The 24,973-nt window shown below is 51.7% G+C and overlaps 1 protein-coding gene across 2 annotated transcripts in view; it reads left to right on the plus strand.

The window, feature by feature from the left end:
* The window catches only part of LOC135179963 (uncharacterized), a 75,381-nt gene that overhangs the window by 32,775 nt on the left and 17,633 nt on the right, over positions 1-24,973 (plus strand). Inside the window, exon 1 of one of the 2 annotated variants that reach the window (XM_064152142.1) lies at positions 11,715-11,839. The exons of the other annotated variant lie outside the window; for it this stretch is intronic. The gene's annotated coding sequence lies outside the window, so the exon portion shown is untranslated. Of the gene's footprint in view, positions 1-11,714; positions 11,840-24,973 lie in introns of those variants that run through there. 2 annotated transcript variants of the gene reach the window in all.

The following is a 24,973-nucleotide window of genomic DNA, read 5'->3' on the forward strand; positions in this document are numbered from 1 at the left end:
TCTCCTGGTCCACACACCAAACCCATGTGTCACCAGCTTGGAGACCAGGATGTGGTGCAGGATGGTGTCAAAGGCAGAGAGACATTACAGAGAACGTAGCTGCTTGGCTGTGCAAGGAGGTTTGCTGTCTTAGGTTAAGCTCACAGGGGGCTAAATGGAAGCATGAAGTGAGTTTGGTACATTTCTGAGCTGCTGCCACCACGCCTTTCCTCGTGGAAGTCAAAGATTGTCATTCACATACAAAGAGAGTGTGAAGTCATGGCTGAGAATCTTAAAAGGCTCAAGGGCCAGGCAGTTCCACAGCCAAATTCTCCTGGCAGCCCCAGAGCACTCTGTGTGTTTGTAGTTCCCTGTAAAACATGAGGACAGTGTAATGGAAGCAGTGCTCCTGAAGCAGACACAGATTTTTGCAGTCTCATCTGTATGCCAAAATCTCCCACCTTTGTTTCATACTTTTCGTTGCTCAATTCTACATCATATTGTTTCATTTGCTTCAGTCTTTACTGCTAAGGCATCCCTCAGTCCCTAGAGATAAGAGAGAGGAATGATGGAGGAAGAAAGACTTTACCTTAGTAAAGGAGGACTGGGTTAGAGATCACCTCGAAAATACATGGGCCCCAGTGGTGTGCACCCACAGGTGCTGAAGGAGCTGGCTGAGGTACTTGCTAAGCCACTTTCCATCATCTCTGAAAGGTCACAGAGAACAGGAGAGGTGCCCAAGGACTGAAAGAAAGCCATTGTCACACCAATCTTCAATAAGGGCAAGAAGCAGGACACAGGAACCAGCCAGGCTCACCTCCATCCCTGGAAAGCTGATGAACAGTTGATTCTAGAGGTCACCTCTAAGCACATGGGAGAAAAGATTTATCAGGAATAGTCAGGGTGGATTCAGGAAGGGGAAATGATGCTTGACCAATTTGATACCCTTCTGTAATAGTGTGACCATTATAGAAGCTGGGTAGATGAGGGGAGAGCAGTGGATGTTGTCTTCTTTGACAACAGCAAGGCTTTTGACACTGTCTCACATAACATCCTCCTAGTTAAGCGTAGGAAAGGTGGATTAAATGAGTGGACAGTGAGGTGGAATGAGAACTGGCTGAAAGACAGACCCAGATCAACAGTGCAGGGTCCAGTTGGAGGCCTGTGGCTAGTGGTGTTCCCCAGGGGTCAGTACTGGGAGCAGTTTTGTTCAACATGTTCGTGTGAAGGGACAGAGCATACACTCAAGTTGTGCCAGGGTAGGTATAGGCTGGATATTAGGAAGAAGTTCTTCACAGAGAGAGTGATTTCCCATTGGAATGGGCTGCCCAGGGAGGTGGTGGAGGCACCGTCCCTGGGGGTCTTCAAGCAAAGACTGGATGAGGCACTTCATGCCATGGTCTGGTTGATTGGGCAGGGCTGGGTGCTAGGTTGGACTGGATGAGCTTGGAGGTCTCTTCCAACCTGATTGATTCTATGATTCTATGATTCTCAGCAAGTTTGCTGATGATACAAACCTGGGAGGAGTAGCTGACACCCCAGAAGGCTGTGCTGCCATTCAGTGATACCTGGACAGGCTGGAGAGTTGAGCAGGGGTGAACCTCATGGAAAGTTCAGCAAGGGCAAATGTAGAGCCCTGCCCCTGGGGAGGAATAACCTCATACATCCGTACAGGCTGAGGTTTAGCTGCTGAAAAGCAAGGATGTGGGGAAGAACCTGGGAGTGCTGGCACCCTTGTGGCCAAGGAGGCCAGGGGTATTCTGGGGTACATTCAGAAGAGTGTAGCCAGCAGGTTGAGGTGGATCAGTGTGTTTCTTCTCCCCCTCTACTCTGCCCTGGTGGGGCTGCACCTGGAGTATTGCATCTAGTTCTGGGCTCCCCAGTTAAAGAGGGAAACAGGAACGACTGGAGAGTCCGGGTGTGGGGCCACAGGTGTGATTAAGGGACTGGAAGGGGTCTCTTACAGGGAGAGACTGAAAGAAGAGACCTGGGGCTCTCCATCCTGGGAAAGAGAAGCTGAGAGGGGATTTTATCAATGCATATAAATATGTAAAGGGTGGAGGCCATAAGGATGGCTGGGCTCTTCTCAGCTGTGGCCAGCGATAGGAACAAGGAGCAACAGGTGGAAACTAGAACACAGGAGGTTTCACTTGGACTGAGAGGCCTTGAGCACAGCCCTACGAGGAGAGGCTGAGGGAGCTGGGATTGGTTAGCCTGGAGAAGAGGAGGCTCAGGGGTGACCTCATTGCTGTCTACAACTACCTGAGGGGAGGTTGTGGCCAGGAGGAGGTTGCTCTCTTCTCTCAGGTGGCCAGCACCAGAACGAGAGGACACAGCCTCAGGCTGTGCCAGGGGAAATTTAGGCTGGAGGTGAGGAGAAAGTTCTTCCCTGAGAGAGTCATTGGACACTGGAATGGGCTGCCCGGGGAGGTGGTGGAGTCGCCGTCCCTGGAGCTGTTCAAGGCAGGACTGGACGTGGCACTTGGTGCCATGGTCTGGCCTTGAGCTCTGTGGTAAAGGGTTGGACTTGATGATCTGTGAGGTCTCTTCCAACCTTGGTGATACTGTGATACTGTGAGGGGGACAGAACAATGGAACAGGCTTCCCAGAGCGGCTGTGGAGTCTCCTTCTCTAGAGACTTTCAAAACCTGCGTGGACATGTTCCTGTGCAACCTGATTTAGGTGTACCTGTGTTAGCAAGGCTGGACTGAGTGATCTCCAGAGGTCACTTTCAGCCCCTGTCATTCTGTGATTCTATGATTCCAACATGTGAGTTTGTGTTTTTCTTGTGCTGCATGAGCATATGTTTTCCCAGATTCTGTTTACCTGATTTCCCTGTTAATTCAGTATCTCCTCTCGCCTCCTCTCTCTCTTTTAATCATAGGAGATAAAGGTGAGCATTTATCTTTATGTCCATGCAGCATTTGCCTGATACCTCCCTAATGACTTTATAAATAGGGGAGCTTCCTGCAACTGGAATGTTTTAATACATGGAATTTGTCAAGAGTTTTGATGTGGGATAATGTCTTGAAGGAAGACAGATCAACTCTCTGGAAATCCAGAAGAGTATTTTAATCACAGGCTCAGTTCCATGCTCCAGCCTGAGCTTGACTATGGCTCAGGATTGTTTGGATGTTCACATATGAATAGCAAAATGCAAGATCAATCAGATTTTCCTTTCCACTATAGATGGGAGGAGTGAGAAGGGTTAGGCCTTTCTTCTCTAGCTGCATTTGCCATTATCTGTCTGCTGTTGCTGTAGGGTGATGTTGTACAGGCAGTGCTGGTCAGATCCATCAGCCGTTCCTCTTCCTAACGTTGCTCTGTGCACTGTGCAACCAGTGAGGCAGTAGTAATCGGTACAGGTGAGCTACAGGTGGTCTTAAGCCAGCAGTGGGGACAGAGGAAGGGTGTATGCCTGCTTTGGAGATCTGTGTGTGTGCATATATATGATGTTGTTGTAGGTAGGCATGCATTTCTCCCCTCTCGAGTCTAAAGTGCCACAGAAGCCAGGGTGCAGGGAGGCTGCTCCCCCGAACTAAGTTCCTAATGTTCTCTGATGGTTGCAGGCCTGAGGTTTGGCACAGCTGGGGAGACAGGTTAATATCTGATATAAAGGGATGCTAAACTAGAAAGAATGCCACAACAATCTCTCCTCCTCCAGGCCAAATTTCTTAACCTTTTAGGAATGATCTACAATAAACAGAAGAGTTTCTGGAAGAAGGCTTTTCTTTTCCAACCTAACAGGGAATGTTCAACTACCCTTCCCTGTGTTCCTTTCTCATTTCTTTCACACTGTCCAGCTTTAGACTTCCTCCTGCAGCAGGATTCATGAAGGCAGCTCCCTTGTGCCCATGCAGAGAGATCATGGTGGTATGTGAACCATAATCACCTGGATTCCTTACAGAAATGTGCTCTTTTCCTCTCCAGAAGGCTCGTTAGAGTATGCAGCCTTGTCAAACTCAGAGTTCATAAGGAAAGGATTTCACAGAGCTTCATCTCTCCCATCCTGCAGGTCCTCTGACCATTCACACCTCTCCCATTCCCACAAACTTAAAGCAAACAAGCAAAGCAAATCATCCTCCCGGTGATGTGTCTCCTTCATTCCAACACTGAGAGCCTTTTACAGCCACTTTGCACAGGTGTACAGGAGTGCAGAAGTTTGGAGTTACCTGGTGAGTGAGCAGGAATTGAAAGAGGGAAGCTTGATCTCACCTTGTAGTATTGCAAGGCCAGCAGCACCAGGGAAGTGATTGTTTCTACTCAGCACTGGTGAGGCCAGACATTGAGCACGGGCTTCAGTTTTGGACCCCTTGCTCCAAGAAGGGCGTTGAGGGGCCAAGGCATCTCCAGAGAAGGGCAACAAGGGTGGGGAAGGGTCTGGAGAATTGGGCTAGGGAGGAGCAGCTGAGAGAACTGGGGGTTTTAAGCCTGGAGGAGGCTGAGAGGAGACCTCCTTGCTCTCTGTCACTTCCTGAAAGGAGGTTACAGTGAGGTAAGGGTTGGGCTCTTCTCCTTAAAATTATCATAGAATCAGCCAGGTTAGAAGAGACCTCCAAGCTCATCCAGTCCAACCTAGCACCCAGCCCTGGCCAATCAACCAGACCATGGCACTAAGTGCCCCAGCCAGGCTCGGCTTCAACACCTCCAGGCACGGCGACTCCACCACCTCCCTGGGCAGCCCATTCCAATGCCAATCACTCTCTCTGACAACAACTTCCTCCTCACATCCAGCCTAGACCTCCCCTGGCACAACTTCAGACTGTGTCCCCTCCTTCTGTTGCTGTTTGGCTGGCAGAAGAGCCCAACCCCACCTGGCTACAGCCTCCCTGCAGGTAGTTGTAGACAGCAATGAGCTCTGCCCTGAGCCTCCTCTGCTGCAGGCTGCACACCCCCAGCTCCCTCAGTCTCTCCTCACAGGGCTGTGCTCCAGGCCCCTCCCCAGCCTTGCTGCCCTTCTCTGGACACCTTCCAGCACCTCAACATCTCTCTTGACTTGAGGAGCCCAGAACTGGACACAGGACTCAGAGTGTGTGGCCTGAGCAGTGCTGAGCACAGGGGCAGAAGAACCTCCCTTGTCCTGCTGCCCACACTGCTCCTGAGCCAGCCCAGGATGCCATTGGCTGTGCTGCCCACCTGTGCACTGCTGCCTCATCTGCAGCTCCTCTCTGCCAGCACCCCCAGCTCCCTCTCTGCCTGGCTGCTCTCAGCCACTCTGTGCCCAGCCTGTAGTGCTGCTTGGGGTTGTTGTGGACAAAGTGCAGAACCCTGCACTTGGCCTTGTTCAGTCTCATCCCATTGGCCTCTGCCCTCCCATCCAGCCTGGCCAGGTCCCTCTGCAGGGCTCTGCTACCCTCCAACAGCTCCACAGCTGCCCCTAGCTCAGTGTCATCTGCAAACGTTCTGGTGCTGGACTCAGTCCCCTGGTCCATATCACCAATACAGATATTGAACAGCACTGATCCCTGGGGCACACCACCAGTGACAGCTGCCAGCTGGATGTGGCACCATTCACCACCACTCTCTGGGCCTGGCCTTCCAGCCAGTTCCTGACCCATTTCAGAGCGACAGGTGATATTAGGTGATAGGATGAGAGGAAACAGCCCCAAGTTGCAGCAGGGGAGGTTTAGATTGGATGTGAGGAACAGTCTCTACCCCACAATGGTTGTCAAGCCCCAGAGGAGGCTGCCCAGGGCAGGGGTGGAGTGCCCATCCGCAGTAGAGATAGAGAGTAACCCTCTGAAGGCAGTATGGAGAGAAAACCTCTGAAGGAGGTAGTGGAGCTTCCCTACTGGAAGGTTATCACACTGAAAGAGGGAAATCTTGCCTTAACAGGCAAGAAATTTGTGATGCAATATTGCTAGAGATAAAATAGCCCAGAAATTGGGAAAAAAAAGAGAACATTTTGCATGGCCCAAATGTGCCATATCAAAGTAACTAGAGAAGGAACCTTTGACTGCAGAAGCAGTGGTGTACTGACTGCAGATGCATGTAGATCCTTTCCATGCAAGGAGCCTACAAAAAAGCTGGGGTGGGACTTTTGAGGCTCTCAGGGAGTGCCAGGACTGGGGGGAATGGAGCAAAGCTGGAGGTGGGGAGAGTGAGGCTGGAGATGAGGAGGAAGTTGTTGAGCAGGAGAGTGGTGAGAGGCTGGAATGGGTTGCCCAGGGAGGTGGTTGGGGCCCCATGGCTGGAGGTGTTTAAGGCCAGGCTGGATGAGGTTGTGGGCAGCCCTGGGCATGGCAGGGGAGTTGGATCTGGATGGTGCTTGTGGTCCCTTCCAACCCTGACTGATTCTGTGATTCTGTTCTAAGGGGGAGAGTGCATTCCTGATCCTAGGTGTAGTGCCTGTTGGCAGATCCTTCTTTGCGGTGACGGATTTTCTTGAGCATTAGTGACTGAAAATGCTTAACCTGCTGTTGCAATTGAGGTGAAACTTGTTTCACGTGGAAAGAGTGTGACTGAGGAAGAGGCTCTGCTTCAGGGTGTGAGTGGATGGTCAGGAGCAAGGTGTAACTTCAGAAGAGGTTAGTGCCTCCAGCCTTCACATGCTACGCTTCCGTGTCACCATCTTGCCTGCCCTCCATCCCATCTGTTCCTCAGATGTTTCCATCTCCTCCACTTGTGCCAATTCAGGATGGAATTTACACTGGAGCTGACCTGGCTTGAAGGATTTGTTCTTGTCAGTAAAGACTTTATAAAAAGTTGGTCCTTCTAAACAGCCCACCTGTGAATGTGGCTACATAAACAGTTTAACTGGAACAAGTGAGCAGCACTAACCGTGAGAGAGCACAGCAAGAACCCCTTACACTGGGTTTGCAGCAAATGGACGAGTGGAACAGAGCCTCAGCCCTACCTGTTCTTAATGTCTCTTGCATGAGTAGCTCCACTGTGTTTCAGTGGGACTCTACATACACATGTAAAACCGTTTGCAGGGCCAGGGCCTGAAAGAGAATAAAAGCTACGATTGGGATGTGCCATGCTCTGAAGCTATGTGGAGAGTGGAATGCAGATCAATCAGAGAATCATAGAATCAGTCAGGGTTGGAAGGGATCACAAGGATCAGCCAGTGGCAACCCCCCTGCCATGCCCAGGGACACCCTAACCTAGAGCAGGCTGCACACAGCCTCAGCCAGCCTGGCCTCAACCACCTCCAGCCATGGGGCCTCAACCACCTCCCTGGGCAACCCATTCCAGCCTCTCACCACTCTCCTGCTCAACAACTTCCTCCTCACCTCCAGCCTCACTCTCCCCACCTCCACCTTTGCTCCATTCCCCCCACTCCTGCCATTCCCTGACAGCCTAAAAAGTCCTTTCCCAGCTTTTTTGTAGCCCCTTCAGATCCTGGCAGGCCACAAGAAGGTCACCTGGGAGCCTCCTCTGCTCCAGCCTGCACAGCCCCAACTCTTTCAGTCTGTGCTCACAGCAGAGCTGCTGCAGCCTCTCAGCATCCTCCTGGCCCTGCTCTGGACACTCTCCAGCATCTCCACATCCCTCTTGTAATGGGGGCTCCAGAGCTGGATGCAGTACTCCAGGTGGGGTCTCAGCAGAGTGCAGCAGAGGGGCAGAATCCCCTCCCTGGCCCTGCTGGACACACTTCTGCTGCTGCAGCCCAGGCTCTGCTTGGCTTTCTGGGCTGCAAGTGCACACTGCTGGCTCCTGTTGAGCTTCTCCTCCAGCAGCACCCCCAAGTCCCTCTCCTCAGGGCTGCTCTCCAGCCACTCACTGTCCAGCCTGGATTTGTGCTTGGCATTGCCCCGACCCAGCTGCAGGACCTTGCACTGTTTCTTGTTGAACCTCCTGAGCTTGGCTTGTGCCCACCTCTGCAGCCTGTCCAGGTGCCTCTGGCTGGATCCCTTTTTGCTTGCTGAGCTATCTTGTCTGCTCTGCTCTGCAGAACTGGAGTGCATGTAGCAACTTTTCCTGGGCTTGGTTTGCCCTTACTGGAAGAAGATCCTGCTTTTGAAAAGAAGGCCTGGTCTTCTGTCTCTGCCACAGCCAGGCAGTTGTGAGGAGATTGCATGCAGTAATACTTCCAAGATGTTCTTGGGATTTGCTGGAGTGCTGCAAAGAGCTGGGACATCTGGCTTTTCTGGGGCAGCTTTTACGAGCTTGGCTGAAGAACAAGGCCTGAGGATGGGGATGCTCTCAAGGTTAGCAGTGGCAGGCCCATGGTCTGGTGCTCCACTGCCTCAAATCCTGCCTTGCAACCTGCCGTTGCAGTTAAGATCATTCGAAAGCCTGTTGTCAGTTCCCATGGTAAAACATTTCAAGGACAACAGGAGGGATTTCTCAGATGAGAATCCCTGCCTTGGGAATTCACTGCTTGTGGCAGTTTGCTGTGGTGGATTCCCAAAGGTGGTGGGTGAAGTAGCGACTTAACTCTTGAGAGTGAAGCAAAAACACCTTGATAGTTGCTATCCGGAGCCCCAGAGGGAGGAAGGAAGAGACATGAAGCCGTTGGAGGGGAGAGGCTCGGTGTGGTTATTTGAGACCGCTGCCTGCAGAGTTGCACAGTCATTTATAACTGTTTGAGACGTGGGGGGATGGGGTCGGGGGGATGGGAGAAGAGTTGGAAGAACCACAGCATCTGCAAACTGGTAGTGTTTTATGCTCCTTTCCCCCCGATCTAACTTCTCAAGGGACAAGACAGTGAAGTAGTAGGTCAGAGGAGGGGGGAGAGCAGAAAAGCAGACTGCTAGCAGCTCGTATTTTATCGCTGCTGTTGCTCGTGTCCAGGCTGGAGCACTCGGTAGGGTTTTCAGAGGTACCTTCAGGAAACACAAATTGGGTGCCTGGCTTCCTTAGGCTCTTTAGGAAAATCCCAGCCTCTCTGCTGCCCAAGGGAAGCAAGTTTGCTTTTAAGCAGACCACCATGGTCCCTGGTGACAGTGAGAGCAGGACTAGGCCTTTGCTCTAATGCACTGCAAGGCAGATCTGTTCCTTACACTGTGTTTTGTTGCGTAGTTGGTCTACTCTATACGGCTGCTGCTGTTGCAGCCTTTCCTGGGCTAGTCCACTCAGCTCCCTCTGGTGTGGGGCAAGTAGTAGGCATGACATTAAGATCATAAGACCCACAGCAATGTTAAAAATAGCAGAGGTTTATGTGTCAGGTAAAGAAGCAGGCTGAAACGGTGGCAAAGTACGTGGTGGTTCAAATGGAGCTAACCAGTCAGGTTTCACCATCACTCCAGCCTTGTAAGGTGCTGCTGTGATCTGAGGAAAGGCACAGGTAGGGCTACTGTCAGTGGATGAGTTGGAGGGACCTTCTGGAGACCAGTGGGTTCTACTTTGGGGTTGTGGAGTCTGAGAACTTGTAGACCAAGAGACTGGTAAGGGAGAGAAGCAAGCAAGAGGCTTCGGTGGGCTGGAAGTCTGCGTAGGGAAATGCTTAAGGGGTCTGGTTTCCAAACCAGAAGGGATTGAAACTGGCTGTTAAGAAGTGTCTCCCTGAAGGAAGAGTATCTATCTAGGGTAGAAGGTCTGAAGTAACTCCCGTTGCAGTGCTTGGGGAACTGTAGAGTTCCTTAAGGATCTTACCAAGTGGGCAGGGACCAGGGGAGAAGAGAGGTACACAATTTCCCATTGGAATGGGCTGCCCAGGGAGGTGGTGGAGGCACTGTCCCTGGAGGTGTTCAAGAAAAGCCTGGATGAGGCACTCAGTGCCATGGTCTGGTTGCTTGGCCAGGGCTGGGTGCTAGGTTGGCCTGGATGATCTTGGAGGTCTCTTCCAACCTGCTTGGTTCTGTGATTCTATGAAAAAGAGGAAAAGCCTCTTGGGGACTGAGGGTTATGTGGAGAGGTGAGGTGGATTAAATGGTCAGAGGGCTGTCCCGTGTGACTGCTCAGTGCTGAAATACAAAGAGTTGGGTTATTTAAGAGTGGAAATGGAGCAGAGTGAAGAGTTGGTCCTTTGAAGTCAAAGGGAGAGGGAGAGCACTTGGTGTTGTTTTGGCAAAACAGGTTCTTCAGGCATGGCAGATATGCAAAACCGATCAGCCTGCTTTCTCTCCTTGGACTGCAGCAGCTCTCTGTGCCACTGGCGGTTTGGAAAGCTCTTCCTCACAGCCCACGAGATCCCTCCATTCAGGAACGTTTTGTGGCAGTGAAGGATTAGTGGATGTTGAAAATGCTCTTTTCACAGAGCAAGTCACCGTCTGAAAAGGACAGAGGATTGCTACAGATCTTCAACGCTCTTAACTCTGGGCTGGTTTCAAACCACATTGACGATTAATCCCCCGAGCATGGAGCGTTTGTTCAGGATAGGGCCCTTGAGCATATTTAGGAGTTGATGGGTTGTGTCTGTCGTTGCCGTCTGGTTCTTCCCTGGTCGGCTGCAGGCTGGTGCTTAGCCCAGAGTTTTGCCCCTTCCGAAAAGGCCCTCAGCTCTCAGAGCAGCTCCGTTAATGCGCTGGCAGCTGGTGGGCAGGCACTGGGTAGCAGAAGCGTGCTTCTGGAGGAGAAGCTCCCTCCCGCTTTCCTCTTGCCTTCTCAGTGGACAGCCATCCCCTTTCTGCTTCAGAAATACGGGGAAGGGAAATTCCGTGCTTGGTGTGAGCGGGCTGAATGTGCAGCGCCCTGTGGTGCTGCCCACCCGCCAGCCGGCGCCTCGGCGCTGGGCCTCTTTCGGGAGGATGACCCAGCACTGGTGACTGCAATGCACAGTGCCCACCCAGCACTGGTGACTGCAATGCACAGTGCCCACCTTGATGACTTTCCCGGCGCGTCGAAGACCTTCCCTTCCACGGGGCACCCGGCGAAGGTGCCTCGGTGCAAACCACCCTGCCAGCCGCGGTGCCCCTAGGCGCCTCTGGTGCTAAGAGGAGGAGGACTGGCAGGGGACCCGCTCAGAGCCGGGCAGCCCCCCGGGAACCGCGCAAGGCCGCAGGGCTGAGTGGCGGGCGCCGCCCCCCCGCGGGGCCCGCACCGTTTCCGTTAGGGGTGCCGTTAGGGGGGCCCCGCGCCCACAGGGTCTCACGCCGGCCCCTCCCCGCCTCCACCGGGTGCCTCCCCTGCGGCTGCGGGCGCCGGGGCGCCTGCAGCCCCCGCCTCCGCGGCCCCGCCCGGGGAGCGGGAAGGCAGAAGGGGGGTGGGATGCTGCCGGTGCTCAGCTCCGCTGGGGCGAGTTAACCGAGCGGCCGTGCGCGGGAGGGGCGGTCCCTTTAAGAAACGCCCTGGGCGCGAGGTCTCTTTAAAAGGGGAGGAGGGGTGGGGCGGCCCCGAGGCCGGGGGGCGGCTATGTTAATGGCGGGGGCGGCGCCGCGGCGAGCGCGGCGGGGTGGGTGGCGCTTGTCACGGTCCCGGGGGGCGCTCGGTGCGGCCGGCCTGTCTCTTTAAGAGCCTGGCTGCTACCACTGTGTAGGCGAGGGCGGGAGGAGCGAGTCTGCGAGGGGGAAGGGAGGCAGTCCCCGCCCGCTGGCTGAGGAGGGGAGGGGCGGGGCGGAGGGCCGGTCGAGACCACTGCCCGGAGCGGGGAGTAAGAGGCGGTCCCGCTGGCGGAGTGAGTAGGGGACAGTACCATTCCTGGGGCGGGGCGCGCGCGACGGGCGGTACCATTCCTCTCTCCGGGTTGCGGGACGCGGCGGGAGGGGGGAGACTGGGGGGGGTGTGAACGGTGTGGAGAAAACGGGGGGGGGCGTGTGTGTGTGGAACGGACGGGGGGAGCGGGCGAGAGGGGCTGCGATGGGTGGTACCATGTGTGCGGGAAGGAGAGGGGGGGAGGCGCTGGCGGACAATGGAGCCTGTGTGTGTTTGCGGGAGGGGGAAGGACCCGCCGTTGCCGGGGGGAGCCGCTGCGCCGCCCCCTCCCGCCTGGGGCTGAGAGGAGCTTCGGCCCCCGCCTCTCCCCCACGGCCCGGCGGTGAGTGAGGGGGAGGCGGCGCGGCGGGCACCGGGCGACCACCGGCACCGGCCGCCGGCCGCCGCCCGCTCAAAGTTTGAGAGTTGGGGAAGGCTCGGGGGCCGGAGGGGACGCCGCCGACGGCGGAGGGGAGCGCAGCCCCTGGGACCGCAGCGCCCCGGCGGCTTTGCTGGCCGTCCCCGGGCGCCTGGGATTCTGCTCGGCTCCGCGGCGTGCCGCGCTGGCTGCGCGGAGGGGTGTGGGGTGCCCTGAGGGTGTGCTGCGTGGCGGGAGGTGGAGGATGCTCTGAGGTGCGCGGGGTGCCCCGAGGCTGCGCTCCCTGGAGGGCCCTGTAGAAGCTGTGCCCCAAGTGAAAGGGGGGTGGGGGGAGGGGGTGGCGCTCCGTGGTGCGGAGGATGCCCTGGGGGCTGCACTCCTCTGGAGGGATGTGTGGTGTGTAGGGGATGCTCTAGGGGCACTGCTCTCCGGGGAGGTGTGTGGCGTGCAGGCGATGCTCTAGGGCTGTGCTTTACGGAGGGATGTGTGGGGTGCAGGGGTCGCCCTGGAGGCCGTGCTCTGTGGAGGACCAAGTGAGGTGCTTTGGGGTGCACGGGAAGCCCTGGAGATCGTGCTGTATGGAGGGGCATATGGGGTGCTGTGCACTGCATTGTGGTGTCGGGGGTGCCCTGGGGGCTGTGCTGTATGGAGGGGTATATGGATCACTGTGGCTTGTCGGAGGTGCCTTGGAGGTTGTGACGTGCGGACGAACGTGTTGGGGTGCCCTTGCCTGCGTTTGTGGTGCATGGCATGCTTTAAGGGCTGTGCTACGTGGATGTGTCTGTGGGATGCCCTGTGGTTCGAGGCATGCACTGGGGCATCTGCAGTGGAGAGGTCCGTGTGGGGTGCACCGAGCTGCGCTGGGGTGCCCGGGGCGGCCACGTGGCTGTGTGGTGTGGAAGAGCCTGGGCTGAGGTGAGCTGCAGCATTGGGGTGCTTTGGAGGGCACGACGTATCGGTAGGTGAGTGGAGTGCTCTGCACTGTGGTGAGGTGAGCTGATGCGCCTGGGGTGCCCTGAAGGATGTGCTGTATGGAGAGGACTGTATTGGGTGGATTAGAGAGGTTTTTAATCCCAGTGAGTAACTGGGACATTGGATAACAGGGGCTGCAACACTAGGGTCATGATGCTGGGATTTGGGGGTGTGGGAGAGAAAAGCTGGTGCAAGTGGGATGAGAAGTAGGCATGTGAACTCCATGGTGAGGCTGAAGGAAGAGGGGCTGGGGCACAAAGGGCTACAGCAGGGATGCAGGGAATGGAGTAGGAGGTGAAGCATGCAGGGAGGCATGGGAGGTGAGATGTTAGGTCATCTGGGATGTGCTGCGAGGAAGGGATGGGGGGCTCCCTTGCAGGAAGACCTCCCTTCAGGAAGGGATGTGGAGAGGTGGATGACGTGTGGAGTATGAGGTAAGCTGGGGAGAAATAAGTTGGTGCACAAGAAGATGGTCATAGTGATGAGAGGATGTGAGAAACTGGGACTTGAGTGGTTGGGAGAAAGGGATGTGGGAGTTGAACTGTAGTATGGGGAAGCACTGTGAGCCAGAATATGGGGTGATAACTGCTTTCAGCAGAGAAGAGATGGTGCATGTGGTTGTAAAGGGAATTGTAGGTGTCCAGTGTAGGTAGTTTAGGGGAGCAGGCATCTTGGGAAGCTAAGCAAGTCGTGTGGAACTGGAATGTGAGATAGTTGTGCAAGAGGAGTTTGTGGGCTACTAAGAGTGTGGGAAGGAGCCGTCTACGTAGGGATTGTGGGGAAGAGCAGTATCTGACAAGGCAGGGGAAATGTGTTTGTTTGCAAGTGTTTCTGCTAGGCAGAGAAGAGACACTGCATGTGTGTGCCTGAGGGAGTCCGTGCCCTGGCCTGCTGCAGAGGGGTCTGTGGGAGGCTGTCTGAGGGATGGGAGAAGCTACATCTGTAGCGGTACTGGAAGTTCATCAGATTAAATGTTGGACAACAGGAGAAAACCAACCACCATTGGAGACTCCAAATGCTTAAGAAAATGATGGGACAGGTGGATGCATGCAAGTGGTGAGGCTCTGCTTCTAGGATGAGAGCATGCTGTATTTGGAGAAGAGGAGACTGTGAGGTGACCTCATCAGTGCTTATAAATCTGTAAAGGCTGAGTGCCAGGAGGCTGGAGCCAGGCTCTGTTGGGTGATGCCCAGTGACAGGACAAGGGGCAATGGGTGGAAGCTGAGGCAGAGGAAGTTTCATTTAAACATGAGCAATATTTTCACTGTGAGGGTGACAGAACAGGCTGCCCAGGGAAGTTGTGGAGTCTCCCTCTCTGGAGATACTCCAAACCTGCCTGCATGCGTTGCGGTGTGATCCGGTATAGGTGATCCTGCTCCGGCAGGGGGGTTGGCCTGGATGTGCTTTCGAGGTCACTTCCAGCCCCTGACTTGAGGTCACTTCCAGCCCCTGACTTTCTATGATTTGTCGTCCAGCTTTCTGTTCCTTGGACCACTGTGTAGATGCCTGAGCTATGGGACTAAAAAGACCTGGCAATTCAGTCTCGGGGATGTGAAAGGTGGATGTTGCTCTAGGAGGCTAGACAAAACACGAGGATGCAGATGGGAAGGATCTGATGTGACAGTCAATCGTGGATTGTTATTTGGATATAAAATATCAAGGTGGGACGATTACATGGTTAATGGTTTAACTAAACAAATTGAGGAGTCAGGAAGTAGTCATGCAGCAAAGAAAGTGTGGAATAATAATTGACAGTAGAGAGCTGATCATGGAACAGTTCAAAGCCCACCAACGTGAAAGGGAAAATGCTTTACTCTCCAGGTGCCAAAGCTGATTTGGGCTGTGAAACTGGCTGGGAAATAACCACAAACCCCACTTTCTGGGAGAGGAGCATGAAGTCTTGTAGCTCTTGCCTTGCAAAGCAACATCTCCTTAGTTTGGGCCTTAGTACAGAGAAGAAAACATTGTGCCAAGTCAAGTTTGTCTCATTAAGCCTCCCTCTTGGTGACCAGTTGCTATACTGTCAAAGGACAGCTGGAGAAAACGTGGGAGACAGCTCTTTCAGTTTTGCGGGGTTCCACTAACATTTGTTTTCCTTGAAAGTGCTTTGTTCTCTGTTTCTTTGTGAAAAGCATACCCAGGCATCAGGGTGCTCTGAAAGCATCTTTAAATGCATCAAGCTTTAAAAGCAGGAGGAAAAAGATGATGTAGGTTATTTTAATCTTTTATTTTTTCCTTCTGTTTTGTTGGAAGATAATGTTTGGTGAGGGATCATAGAATCAGCCAGGTTGGGAGAGACCTTCAAGCTCATCCAGCCCAACCTAGCACCCAGCCCTATCCAGTCAACTAGACCATGGCACTTAGTGCCTCATCCAGGCTTTTCTTGAAGGGGAAGAAATCCTCCCATGAAATCAAGTATCACAAAATAATTGCAGCCTATGGAATGGAAGAATGAACACATCTAAACAGCTATATTCCTCTCTTTTTTATTTACCTCTCTGCCGTTTAATATTTGGTCCTTGATGCCAGCTTGCTCCCTACAGTGAGGTGTTAGAGGTGTTGCAGGGGTGCATTTAAACAGAGGCTAAGGCAGGTTTGTGTTCATCCCGTGCTAGCAGAAGTGCACATGCCCCTATCCTGCTCTGCTTTCTCCTGGAGGCACAGGAGTTGCTTTGGTGAGCTCTAGCCATTTTGGCCAAGTTGGCAGGATGGCTGTGCCGTGTGCGTTGTTGCATGGTGTGGGTGTTTTCCTCGTTGTGTTTTTTTTTGGAGCAGTGATCTCCAAAGAGATAATTTTTAATGAATGTGTCCTTTTTTTTTTTTTTTCTTTCTTTCTTCCTCGAAGCATAAAAATGTCTCAAGGGCTTATATTCTTTCCTTGTCTCCCTTGCTGGCCCCTCCTCAAACAACAAAAGAATGGCAGCTTTCTTTTTCTAAGATGGAGTTAGCAGCGATGTCAGTTTTGGGATTTGGGAATTTTCCCAGTGGGGTGGGTGAGGGTTTTTTTTCGTTGATGTGTGTCTTTGGATTCTTTTTCGGTCCTGGTGAGGTGTGGAGTTTTTTTCCCCCCTTTTCTTTTTGTTTTGGTTGTTTGTGGAGGTGTTTTAGTGTTGGGTGATTTATTTTTTTGGGGGGTGTGGGGTTTTTGTGTGTGTGTGAAGAGAGGTCTGGGGATCTTGGGTCTCACTGCACTGTTGTGAACTCTTAACACCTTAATTGAAGGGGTGGAGATGCTGAATCGCTAACAAAGCCTCCTTTATCCAAAATGTTAATCAATCATTGACGTTAAATAAGTGTGAACAAAACCAAACAAAAAAAAATCCCACCCTAAACAAGTTTTTGTCTAAGTCCCCCTCCCATTCAGCTGCTCATCTTTGGTCAGGTTAACTTAGAAATTCGTTTGGGGGGATGTAATTTGTGTCTATAGATACTTCATTTTGACAACGTTTGGTTAAAGTTCTCTTGCTGACTTCCCAGTGTAGTTTTCCCAACACAGATCATTGAGTATCATAGATGCAGTACAGATGTTTCAGGAGAAACTGATCTACCCCGGTGTGAGGAAAGTAGCTAGATTGTGGCAGTACTGTTGACACCACCTTTTTTTGTGGGCTAGGGGGTGTGGGTCTGTTTAGTGTTTTTTTGGTGGGTTTGGGATGTTGGTTTGCTTTCCTCTCTTGTGGTCAGTTACAATCATAGAATCAGTCAGGGTTGGAAGGGACCACAAGGAGCAGCCAGTTCCAACCCCCCTGCCATGCCCAGGGACACCCTACCCTAGAGCAGGCTGCACACAGCCTCAGCCAGCCTGGCCTCAAACACCTCCAGCCATGGGGCCTCAACCACCTCCCTGGGCAACCCATTCCAGCCTCTCACCACTCTCCTGATCAACAACTTCCTCCTCACCTCCAGCCTGAACCTACCCACCTCCAGCTTTGCTCCATTCCCCCCACTCCTGTCACTCCCTCACAGCCTAAAAAGTCCTTTCCCAGCTTTTTTGTAGCCCCCTTCAGATCCTGGAAGGCCACAAGAAGGTCACCTGGGAGCCTCCTCTGCTCCAGCCTGCACAGCCCCAACTCTTTCAGTCTGTGCTCACAGCAGAGCTGCTGCAGCCTCTGAGCATCCTCCTGGCCCTGCTCTGGACACTCTCCAACATCTCCACAGCCCTCTTGTAATGGGGGCTCCAGAACTGAATGCAGTACTCCAGATGGGTTAGTTTGTTTATTGGTCAACACAGTCTTGTAAGTGAGGCAGGACCTGAATTTTAATGTGAAAGAAAATAAATAGGTTCCCCTTCATACAGCCAGAAACTTTGTAGGTCTCTTCTTCAGTATGTTATCAATACAAAGGGTGTGGACTCTTTCTTCCCTGTGCTTCCCTCTCCCTCCCCCTCCCCCATCTTGCATTTCATCTTTACAATTCGTGCACTTGGATTGTTTTCAGTTGGGGTTAGTCCACAGCCAGAGAAACTACATTTGTCACACAATATCCAAATATAGCAACTAAGGCAACTATAAGCCACAAGGCTAAAAGATTAACATACAGCATCTTTTCTGAGGAGTTTTTGTGTTTGTGGTGGGAGTACCTTTGATCCACACTCGCTCACGATTCAAAGGCTTGCTACTCTGTAATGTGTTGACTTCCCATCCCTATTTCTACATGCTTCTGGATCTCTTTTTTCCCCCCCTCTTTGAGATTCTGATGTGCTGTGTCAATTCTGTTCCTTTGCCAGCTGTGCTTACAAATTTTGTTGGTCTTTTATAAATTCAATGAGAGAAAAAAGCCCCAACACAAGAAGTTGAACCTGTGGAGCCATTTACACTGCTGTCTGTATTCAAGCCAATTCCCATCTTAAATGTCAGCTGTGTTACCTGGTAGGATATGATCTCTTCTGCTTACCACAATTTCTTCAGGGTGATGCAGGGAGCCTTCATAAACTCCTTCTATTTAGTTCACTTGGCCTTGGACTGCACAGAAATCTCTGTGCCTCGGTAAGGTCTGTGTTCTGTTTACACAGACATGAAGTCCTTTAACCCAGCAAGGTTTGCTATAGGCTTGGAATTCCTGCTCACAAGCTCTGCTGGAGTCCCTCTAGTCTTCCTGATCGCAAAATGAAGGTGTTAACTCAGGTTGTCAGAGCAATTTGTGCATGGAAGGAGATTTCATTAGTGAGTTTTAGTCTGAGCACTGCTCTGCCTATGCTATGTAGGATGATTTTCTTCTTGTACCTTTACTTGTCTGTTGGGATTTTTTTCTGTTTCAAGAGTTTAAACATTTTGGAGCTGGACCTCCTATGTGGCAGGGACTGTATAAGTACAGAAGAGAGACTTTATTCAGAGTTAGGACTTTGGCATAAGCTTGAAGAAACAGAGTAGAAAAACCTGACCCATCTACTGGGAAATTCCTGAAGAGTTGACTTTAAGACTGTATCATAGAATCAGCCAGGTTGGAAGAGACCTCCAAGCTCAGCCAGTCCATCCTAGCACCCAGCCCTGGCCAATCAACCAGACCATGGCACTAAGTGCCCCAGCCAGGCTTTGCTGGAACACTTCCAGGCACAGTGACTCCACCACCTCCCTGGGCAGCCCATTCCAATGCCAATCACTCTCTCTGACAACAACTTCCTCCTAACATCCAGCCTAGACCTGCCCTGCCACAACTTCAGACTGTGTCCCCTTGTTCTGTTGCTGGTTGCCTGGCAGCAGAGCCCAACTCCACCTGGCTACAGCCTCCCTTCAGGCAGCTGCAGACAGCAATGAGCTCTGCCCTGAGCCTCCTCTGCTGCAGGCTGCACACCCCCAGCTCCCTCAGCCTCTCCTCACAGGGCTCTGCTCCAGGCCCCTCCCCAGTCTTGCTGCCCTTCTCTGGACACCTTCCAGCACCTCAACATCTCTCTTGACTTGAGGAGCTCAGAACTGGGCACAGCACTCCAGGTGTGTCCTGAGCAGTGCTGAGTACAGGGGCAGAATAACCTCCCTTGTCCTGCTGCCCACACTGCTCCTGACCCATTGTCTCTGCTGCCCACCTGGGCACACTGCTGACTCATGTTCAGCCTGCTATCTCCCAGTATAGCCCTAAAAACTCAAGCTATACAACAATAGCAAAACATAAGGTGATATTTGAGTGTATGCTGAATCCAAATGAGCTATGCCAATGCTGACTTCATGGTTTTGCAGAAATAGGGCTTTCTTTTGTCACTATACCTGTACCTATAGTCCTAGCTACCATTTGTTAGTATTTCTGTCAGCATTTCTTCTCTGTGCTAGGTTTGGCTTTTGAGGAGTCCTTGATGCTTGCCCATTTTGATTCTGCACCACCCGTCTGTATGTGCTGGTACTGTTGCTGGAGCAGCTGTATGCTAAAGCAGATCAAGGAACTGATCTGGCAAAAAAAAAAACCCTCATTCTACTTGGGCTGCATCAGTTTGCCAAGCTGGTTCACTGTTTGTCCACACAAACAGTTGTAACAGGCACATCACAGTGTGGTGCAGGGGTGTAAGTAAGTATTGGTAGCAGCAGTTTTTCAAGCTGGCATTGCTGCCGAAGGAGCGTTCATCTAGTTACACCTCTAAGACACTGCTAAGCTTGCTAAATGTGCTTTACACCTATTTGTTGCAGCTTCCCTTGCCTGAGAACACTTCCTTCAGCTTATCTGGTTCTTCCTGCCAAGATGTTTGTCCTCTCTGAACACATGCAATGTATATAAAAGGGGAGCTCCCTCTTAAGAGGCTTTAAACAGGGCAATGAAAAGAGTGTGGTGGTTTAGTGCTGGAAAAGTTTTTGCTGCTTCAAGACTGTCTGATTATACAGAACATGTAGTGTAATTGATGATAGGCTATTTAGTATGGTTGCAATTAAGCAGTGAAATTCATGCTGTGAGAATCATCAGGAGCAAGAATTCAACAAGAGTTAAAAAGAATCCTATGTCTGTAGGAATAGGAAGAATATTCAATTATCATCATCAGTGAGAGTAGAAAATTTGGAAGAGGTATGAAGCCTGTGGTCTAAACCTTGATTTTTTATTGTGTTCTAACAGATGTGCTTCTATATTGGGAAAGAGAGGGAGGGAATGTCTTGTTTTGCCTGGGTTTGCTTGCAGGATTCTCACACACTTCTCTGACTGACTGAGACCACTGTGTGAGATGTGCTGCTGAACTCCATGGGCTTCTTGTTGCCTCCCAATGATCCATCCTGAAATCTGGTCTGAGCTACCAAACTGTGAAGTTTGTGAGCTGCTGCTGCCTGACTTTTTACATTTGTTTTGCTCTTACTTCTGTGAGCTGGTGAGGGGCCTGGAGCACAAATCCTATGAGGAGAGGTTGAGGGAGCTGGGCCTGTTTAGCCTGGAGAAGAGGAGGCTCAGAGGTGATCTTATTACTGTCTATAACTACCTGAAAGGGCATTGTAGCCAGGTGGGGGGTGGCCTCTTCTCCCAGGCAACCAGCAATAGAACAAGGGGACACAGTCTCAAGTTGTGCCAGGGTAGGTATAGGCTGGATATTAGGAAGAAGTTCTTCACAGAGAGAGTGATTGGCATTGGAATGGGCTGCCCAGGGAGGTGGTGGAGGCACCGTCCCTGGGGGTCTTCAAGAAAAGACTGGATGAGGCACTTAGTGCCATGGTCTGGTTGACTGGATAGGGCTGGGTGATAGGTTGGACTGGATGATCTTGGAGGTCTCTTCCAACCTGGTTGATTCTATGATTCTACTTGCTCTTCAGCAGAACCAGATCTCAGCACTAGTTGCATTTATTCTAAAGACTTCTGAAATTGCTGTTTACTGTATTTGAAGAATGAAGGTTATCTCTTTGAAGGAGATAGATGGAATCATAGAATCAACCAGGCTGGAAGAGACCTCCAAGATGATCCAGTCCAACCTAGCACCCAGCCCTATCCAGTCAACTAGCCCATGGCACCGAGTGCCTCAGACAGTCTTTTCTTGAAGATGTGCTCCCAGAATCCTCTTCTCCCCCTTTTTTTTCCCTTGAAAGGTGAACTCCTTCATAGAATAGAATCAACCAGGTTGGAAGAGACCCAAGATCATCCAATCCAACGTATCCATCCAGTCCAACCTATCCAACCAAGAGCATCTAGTCCAGCCTTATCCAATCAACTAGACCATGGCACTAAGTTCCTCATCCAGTCTTGAACACCTCCAGGGATGGTGACTCCACCACCTCCCTGGGTAGCCCACTTCAATGACAAATCATTCTCTCTGTGATGAACTTCCTCCTGAGATCAAGCCCATACCTCCCCCTGCCACAGCTTGAGACTGTCCCCTTTCTGTTGCTGGTTGCCTGAGAGAAGAGACTAAACCCACCTGCCTTCTCTTGTTTGCCCTCTAAGAAGACAACAAACAAGAAGAGAAGGGAGATGAAAAGTGGAACTGTAAGGTGGTTGGCTTCTTTGCTTGTTTATAAAACCTGGTGCAGAATCGATGGAGTCTGTTTGCAGGAAGGAAAATTGAAAGTATGCTTTACCAGTCACATAATTTCTTTCAACAAAGCAGGGCTGGGAGGTGGTGGAGCAGCATCCTCTGAGAGTTCACTGAAAATTGGGTGCTGTAGTCTTGAAAACAATCCTCATTTCGAGTGCTTCTTAGTGGTGCAGGCTATGATAAAGAAGTGCTACAGTAGATGCAATAATATAACTGCATATAGAACCGAGGGAGAGCTTTCTCCTTCTCTATTGGCTTGAGAGCAGTTGTGCCTCTGTGCATGGCACCCATAGCCACACAGCTGCCTGCTCAACGTCTAGCATATGCAGTTACTCTGAGCTGGTTGTCCTGTTACCATGGCCTTTAGGCCTCTTAAAAAGGCAGTGCCACTGTGTTCTTGCACTTAACGTTCTGGTGGAGCTTTCTGAACAGTAGCAAAACAAAGGAGCTTTAAATTGCTGACCTGTCTTGTCACTTGATGGTCTCCATGAGCCTGATGTTAGTTGTCCATGCATTTTGAGCAAAGGGTGCAGATATCTTTTCACTTTATCAGTAGAGTGTCTGGGGTCCATGGGCTCTTTTAAAACCAGGTCAGGTTTGATTTGGTGGTGAACTTGAGCACAGAACCTGGCTCTTAATTTGTCTGCTATTTATCTGCTTGACCATGATACTTCTGCTCTCCAAATTGTGTTCAATCTGTGAGTCTGCTAGCGTGTGCTGCACAAAGCATTCTTCCCCACCCTGGCAGTGTGTGCAGCTATGCAACACCTGAAGGCAAATTCTGGTTCAGGGGGCACTGCCAAAAACACTATGTAAGATAAAGCTGTAGACCCAGGAAGAAGGGGACCTGTGGGTACTGGTAGATAGTGCACTGAACATGAGGCAGTAGTGTGCGCAGGTGGCCAAGAGAGCCAATGGCATCCTGGGCTGGCTCAGGAGCAGTGTGGGCAGCAGGACAAGGGAGGTTCTTGTGCCCCTGTGCTCAGCACTGCTCAGGCCACACCTTGAGTGCTGTGCCCAGTTCTGGGCTCCTCAATTCAGGAGAGATGTTGAGGTGCTGGAAGGTGTTTGGAGAAGGGCAGCAAGGCTGGTGAGGGGCCTTGAGCACAGCCCTGTGAGGAGAGGCTGAGGGAGCTGGGGATGTGCAGCCTGCAGCAGAGGAGGCTCAGGGCAGAGCTCATTGCTGTCTGCAGCTGCCTGCAGGGAGGCTGTAGCCAGGTGGGGTTGGGCTCTGCTGCCAGGTAAGCAGCAACAGAAGAAGGGGACACAGTCTGAAGTTGTGCCAGGCAGGGGAGGTCTAGGCTGGATGTTGTTGGGAAGTTGTTGTCAGAGAGAGTGATTGGCATTGGAATGGGCTGCCCAGGGAGGTGGTGGAGTCACTGTCCCTGGAGGTGTTGAAGCCAAGCCTGTCTGGGGCACTTAGTGCCATTGTCTGGTTCATTGTCTAGAGCTGGGTGCTAGGTTGGGCTGGCTGAGCTTGGAGGTCTCTTCCAACCTGCTTGATTCTATAATTGACTCTATGATTCAAGTTTCTTGTGCCTATGCATTCCATATCTTACTAAACTGACTTCTTCAGGTGTCTTGATATCACTGTTGTGCTGCCTGGTGAAGTTGCAGTATTTTACCTACATATCAATCCGGTTTTGTTTGGTGATTGATTAGAAATATGTGTTATTTGTAGTGTAATCCAAAGCTGTAGCCTGCCAAGGTGTGCAGCCACAGCATCTAAAGTGAGAGCTGTTATGGTTCAAGAGTTTAGATGATCTTATGCATGGAGAGACTCGTGGAAGTTTTCCTAGTGCAGTTGAAGCTTTCCACCACTTTTTATATGTATGTATGAGAAGATAGTAAAGAATTTCAGGCCAAAATGGCTTGACAGTTTGATGACAAGAACATCATAGAATCAGTTACATTGGAAGAGAGCTCCAAGCTCAGCCAGTCCAACCCAGCACCCAGCCCTGGCCAATCAACCAGACCATGGAACTAAGTGCCCCAGCCAGGCTTTATTGAACACCTCCATGGAAGGCAACACCACCACCTCTCTGGGCAGCCCCTTCCAATGCCAGTCACTCTCTCTGACAGGAACTTCCTTGTCACATCCAGCCTAGACCTCCCCTGCCACAACCTGAGACTGTCCCCCCTTGTTCTATTGCTGGTTGCCTGGCAGAAGAGCCCAACCCCACCTGGCTACAGCCTCCCTGAAGGGAGTAGCAGACAGCAGTGAGCTCTGCCCTGAGCCTCCTCTTCTGCAGGCTGCACACCCCCAGCTCCCTCAGCCTCTCCTCACAGGGCTGTGCTCCAGGCCCCTCCCCAGCCTTGCTGCCCTTCTCTGGACATGTTCCAGCACCTCCACATCTCTCTTGACTTGAGCCCACAACTGGACACAGCACTCCAGGTGTGTCCTGAGCAGTGCTGAGCACAGGGGCAGAATAAATTAACCTTCTCGTGGTCCTGGATGGAAAGTTGAAACTGTTCAGGCACATAGCCCCCATGCAGCAGAAATGCTTCTGACTGTTCTGGTGAAAGTTAGCTTTCATTTGACAGTTCTGAGTCTTTGAAAGTAGTGCTGTGTTTATACCACCCAGTGAATACTTTGAAGTAGGCTGGGACTTGCTGTACGTGCATGGCTAAGTAGAAGGATATTAAAGATGCACATCTGGAGCCGAGCGAGGGAGAATCCTGCAGCAGTCAGAGTTGCATGCTCTTCTTACTTGTATAAGATCATGTCAAAGCAGTAGGTTGATAATAGACCTGGTGATACAGTTGCTTAATTTCTTGTCAAAATAACGTTTTTAGATGCAGTGTTTTGAGATCTTTTAGGTGACCCCACGTTATTTATCAAATGTCAGTTTTTCATCGCAGCAGCTTTGATACAATCATGTAGCATTGTGAGGTGCTGTGTACATGCAGTCTTGGGCTTGCTGGAGCTCTTTGAAGTGCCTTACTCCTTAGAAAAGTCATTGCTCTATTAAAGATCCTACATTTAATGATTAGGAACCAGTATGTGGAAGAACAGTGTGCCCAGGTGGCCAAGAGAGCCAGTGGCATCATCCTGGCCTGCATCAGGAGTGGTGTGGTCAGCAGGAGCAGGGAGGTCATTCTGCCCCTGTACTCTGCACTGGTTAGACCACACCTTGAGTGCTGTGTTCAGTTCTGGGCCCCCCAGTTTAGGAGGGACATTGAGATGCTTGAGCGTGTCCAGAGAAGGGCAACGAGGCTGGGGAGAGGCCTTGAGCACAGCCCTACGAGGAGAGGCTGAGGGAGCTGGGATTGGTTAGCCTGGAGAAGAGGAGGCTCAGGGGTGACCTTATTGCTGTCTGCAACTACCTGAGGGGTGGTTGTGGCCAGGAGGAGGTTGCTCTCTTCTCTCAGGTGGCCAGCACCAGAATGAGAGGACACAGCCTCAAGCTGTGCCAGGGGAGATTTAGGCTGGAGGTGAGGAGAAAGTTCTTCCCTGAGAGAGTCATTGGACACTGGAATGGGCTGCCCGGGGAGGTGGTGGAGTCGCCGTCCCTGGAGCTGTTCAAGGCAGGATTGGACGTGGCACTTGGTGCCATGGTCTGGCCTTGAGCTCTGTGGTGAAGGGTTGGACTTGATGATCTGTGAGGTCCCTTCCAACCTTGGTGATACTGTGATAACTGCACTGTGTTGCTGAAGGTTGTGCTGTATCTAATGTGAACCTAAATCCAAAGAAATGA

This window comes from Pogoniulus pusillus, chromosome 12 (genome assembly GCF_015220805.1).
Source record: "Pogoniulus pusillus isolate bPogPus1 chromosome 12, bPogPus1.pri, whole genome shotgun sequence".
Taxonomy (NCBI): domain Eukaryota; kingdom Metazoa; phylum Chordata; class Aves; order Piciformes; family Lybiidae; genus Pogoniulus; species Pogoniulus pusillus.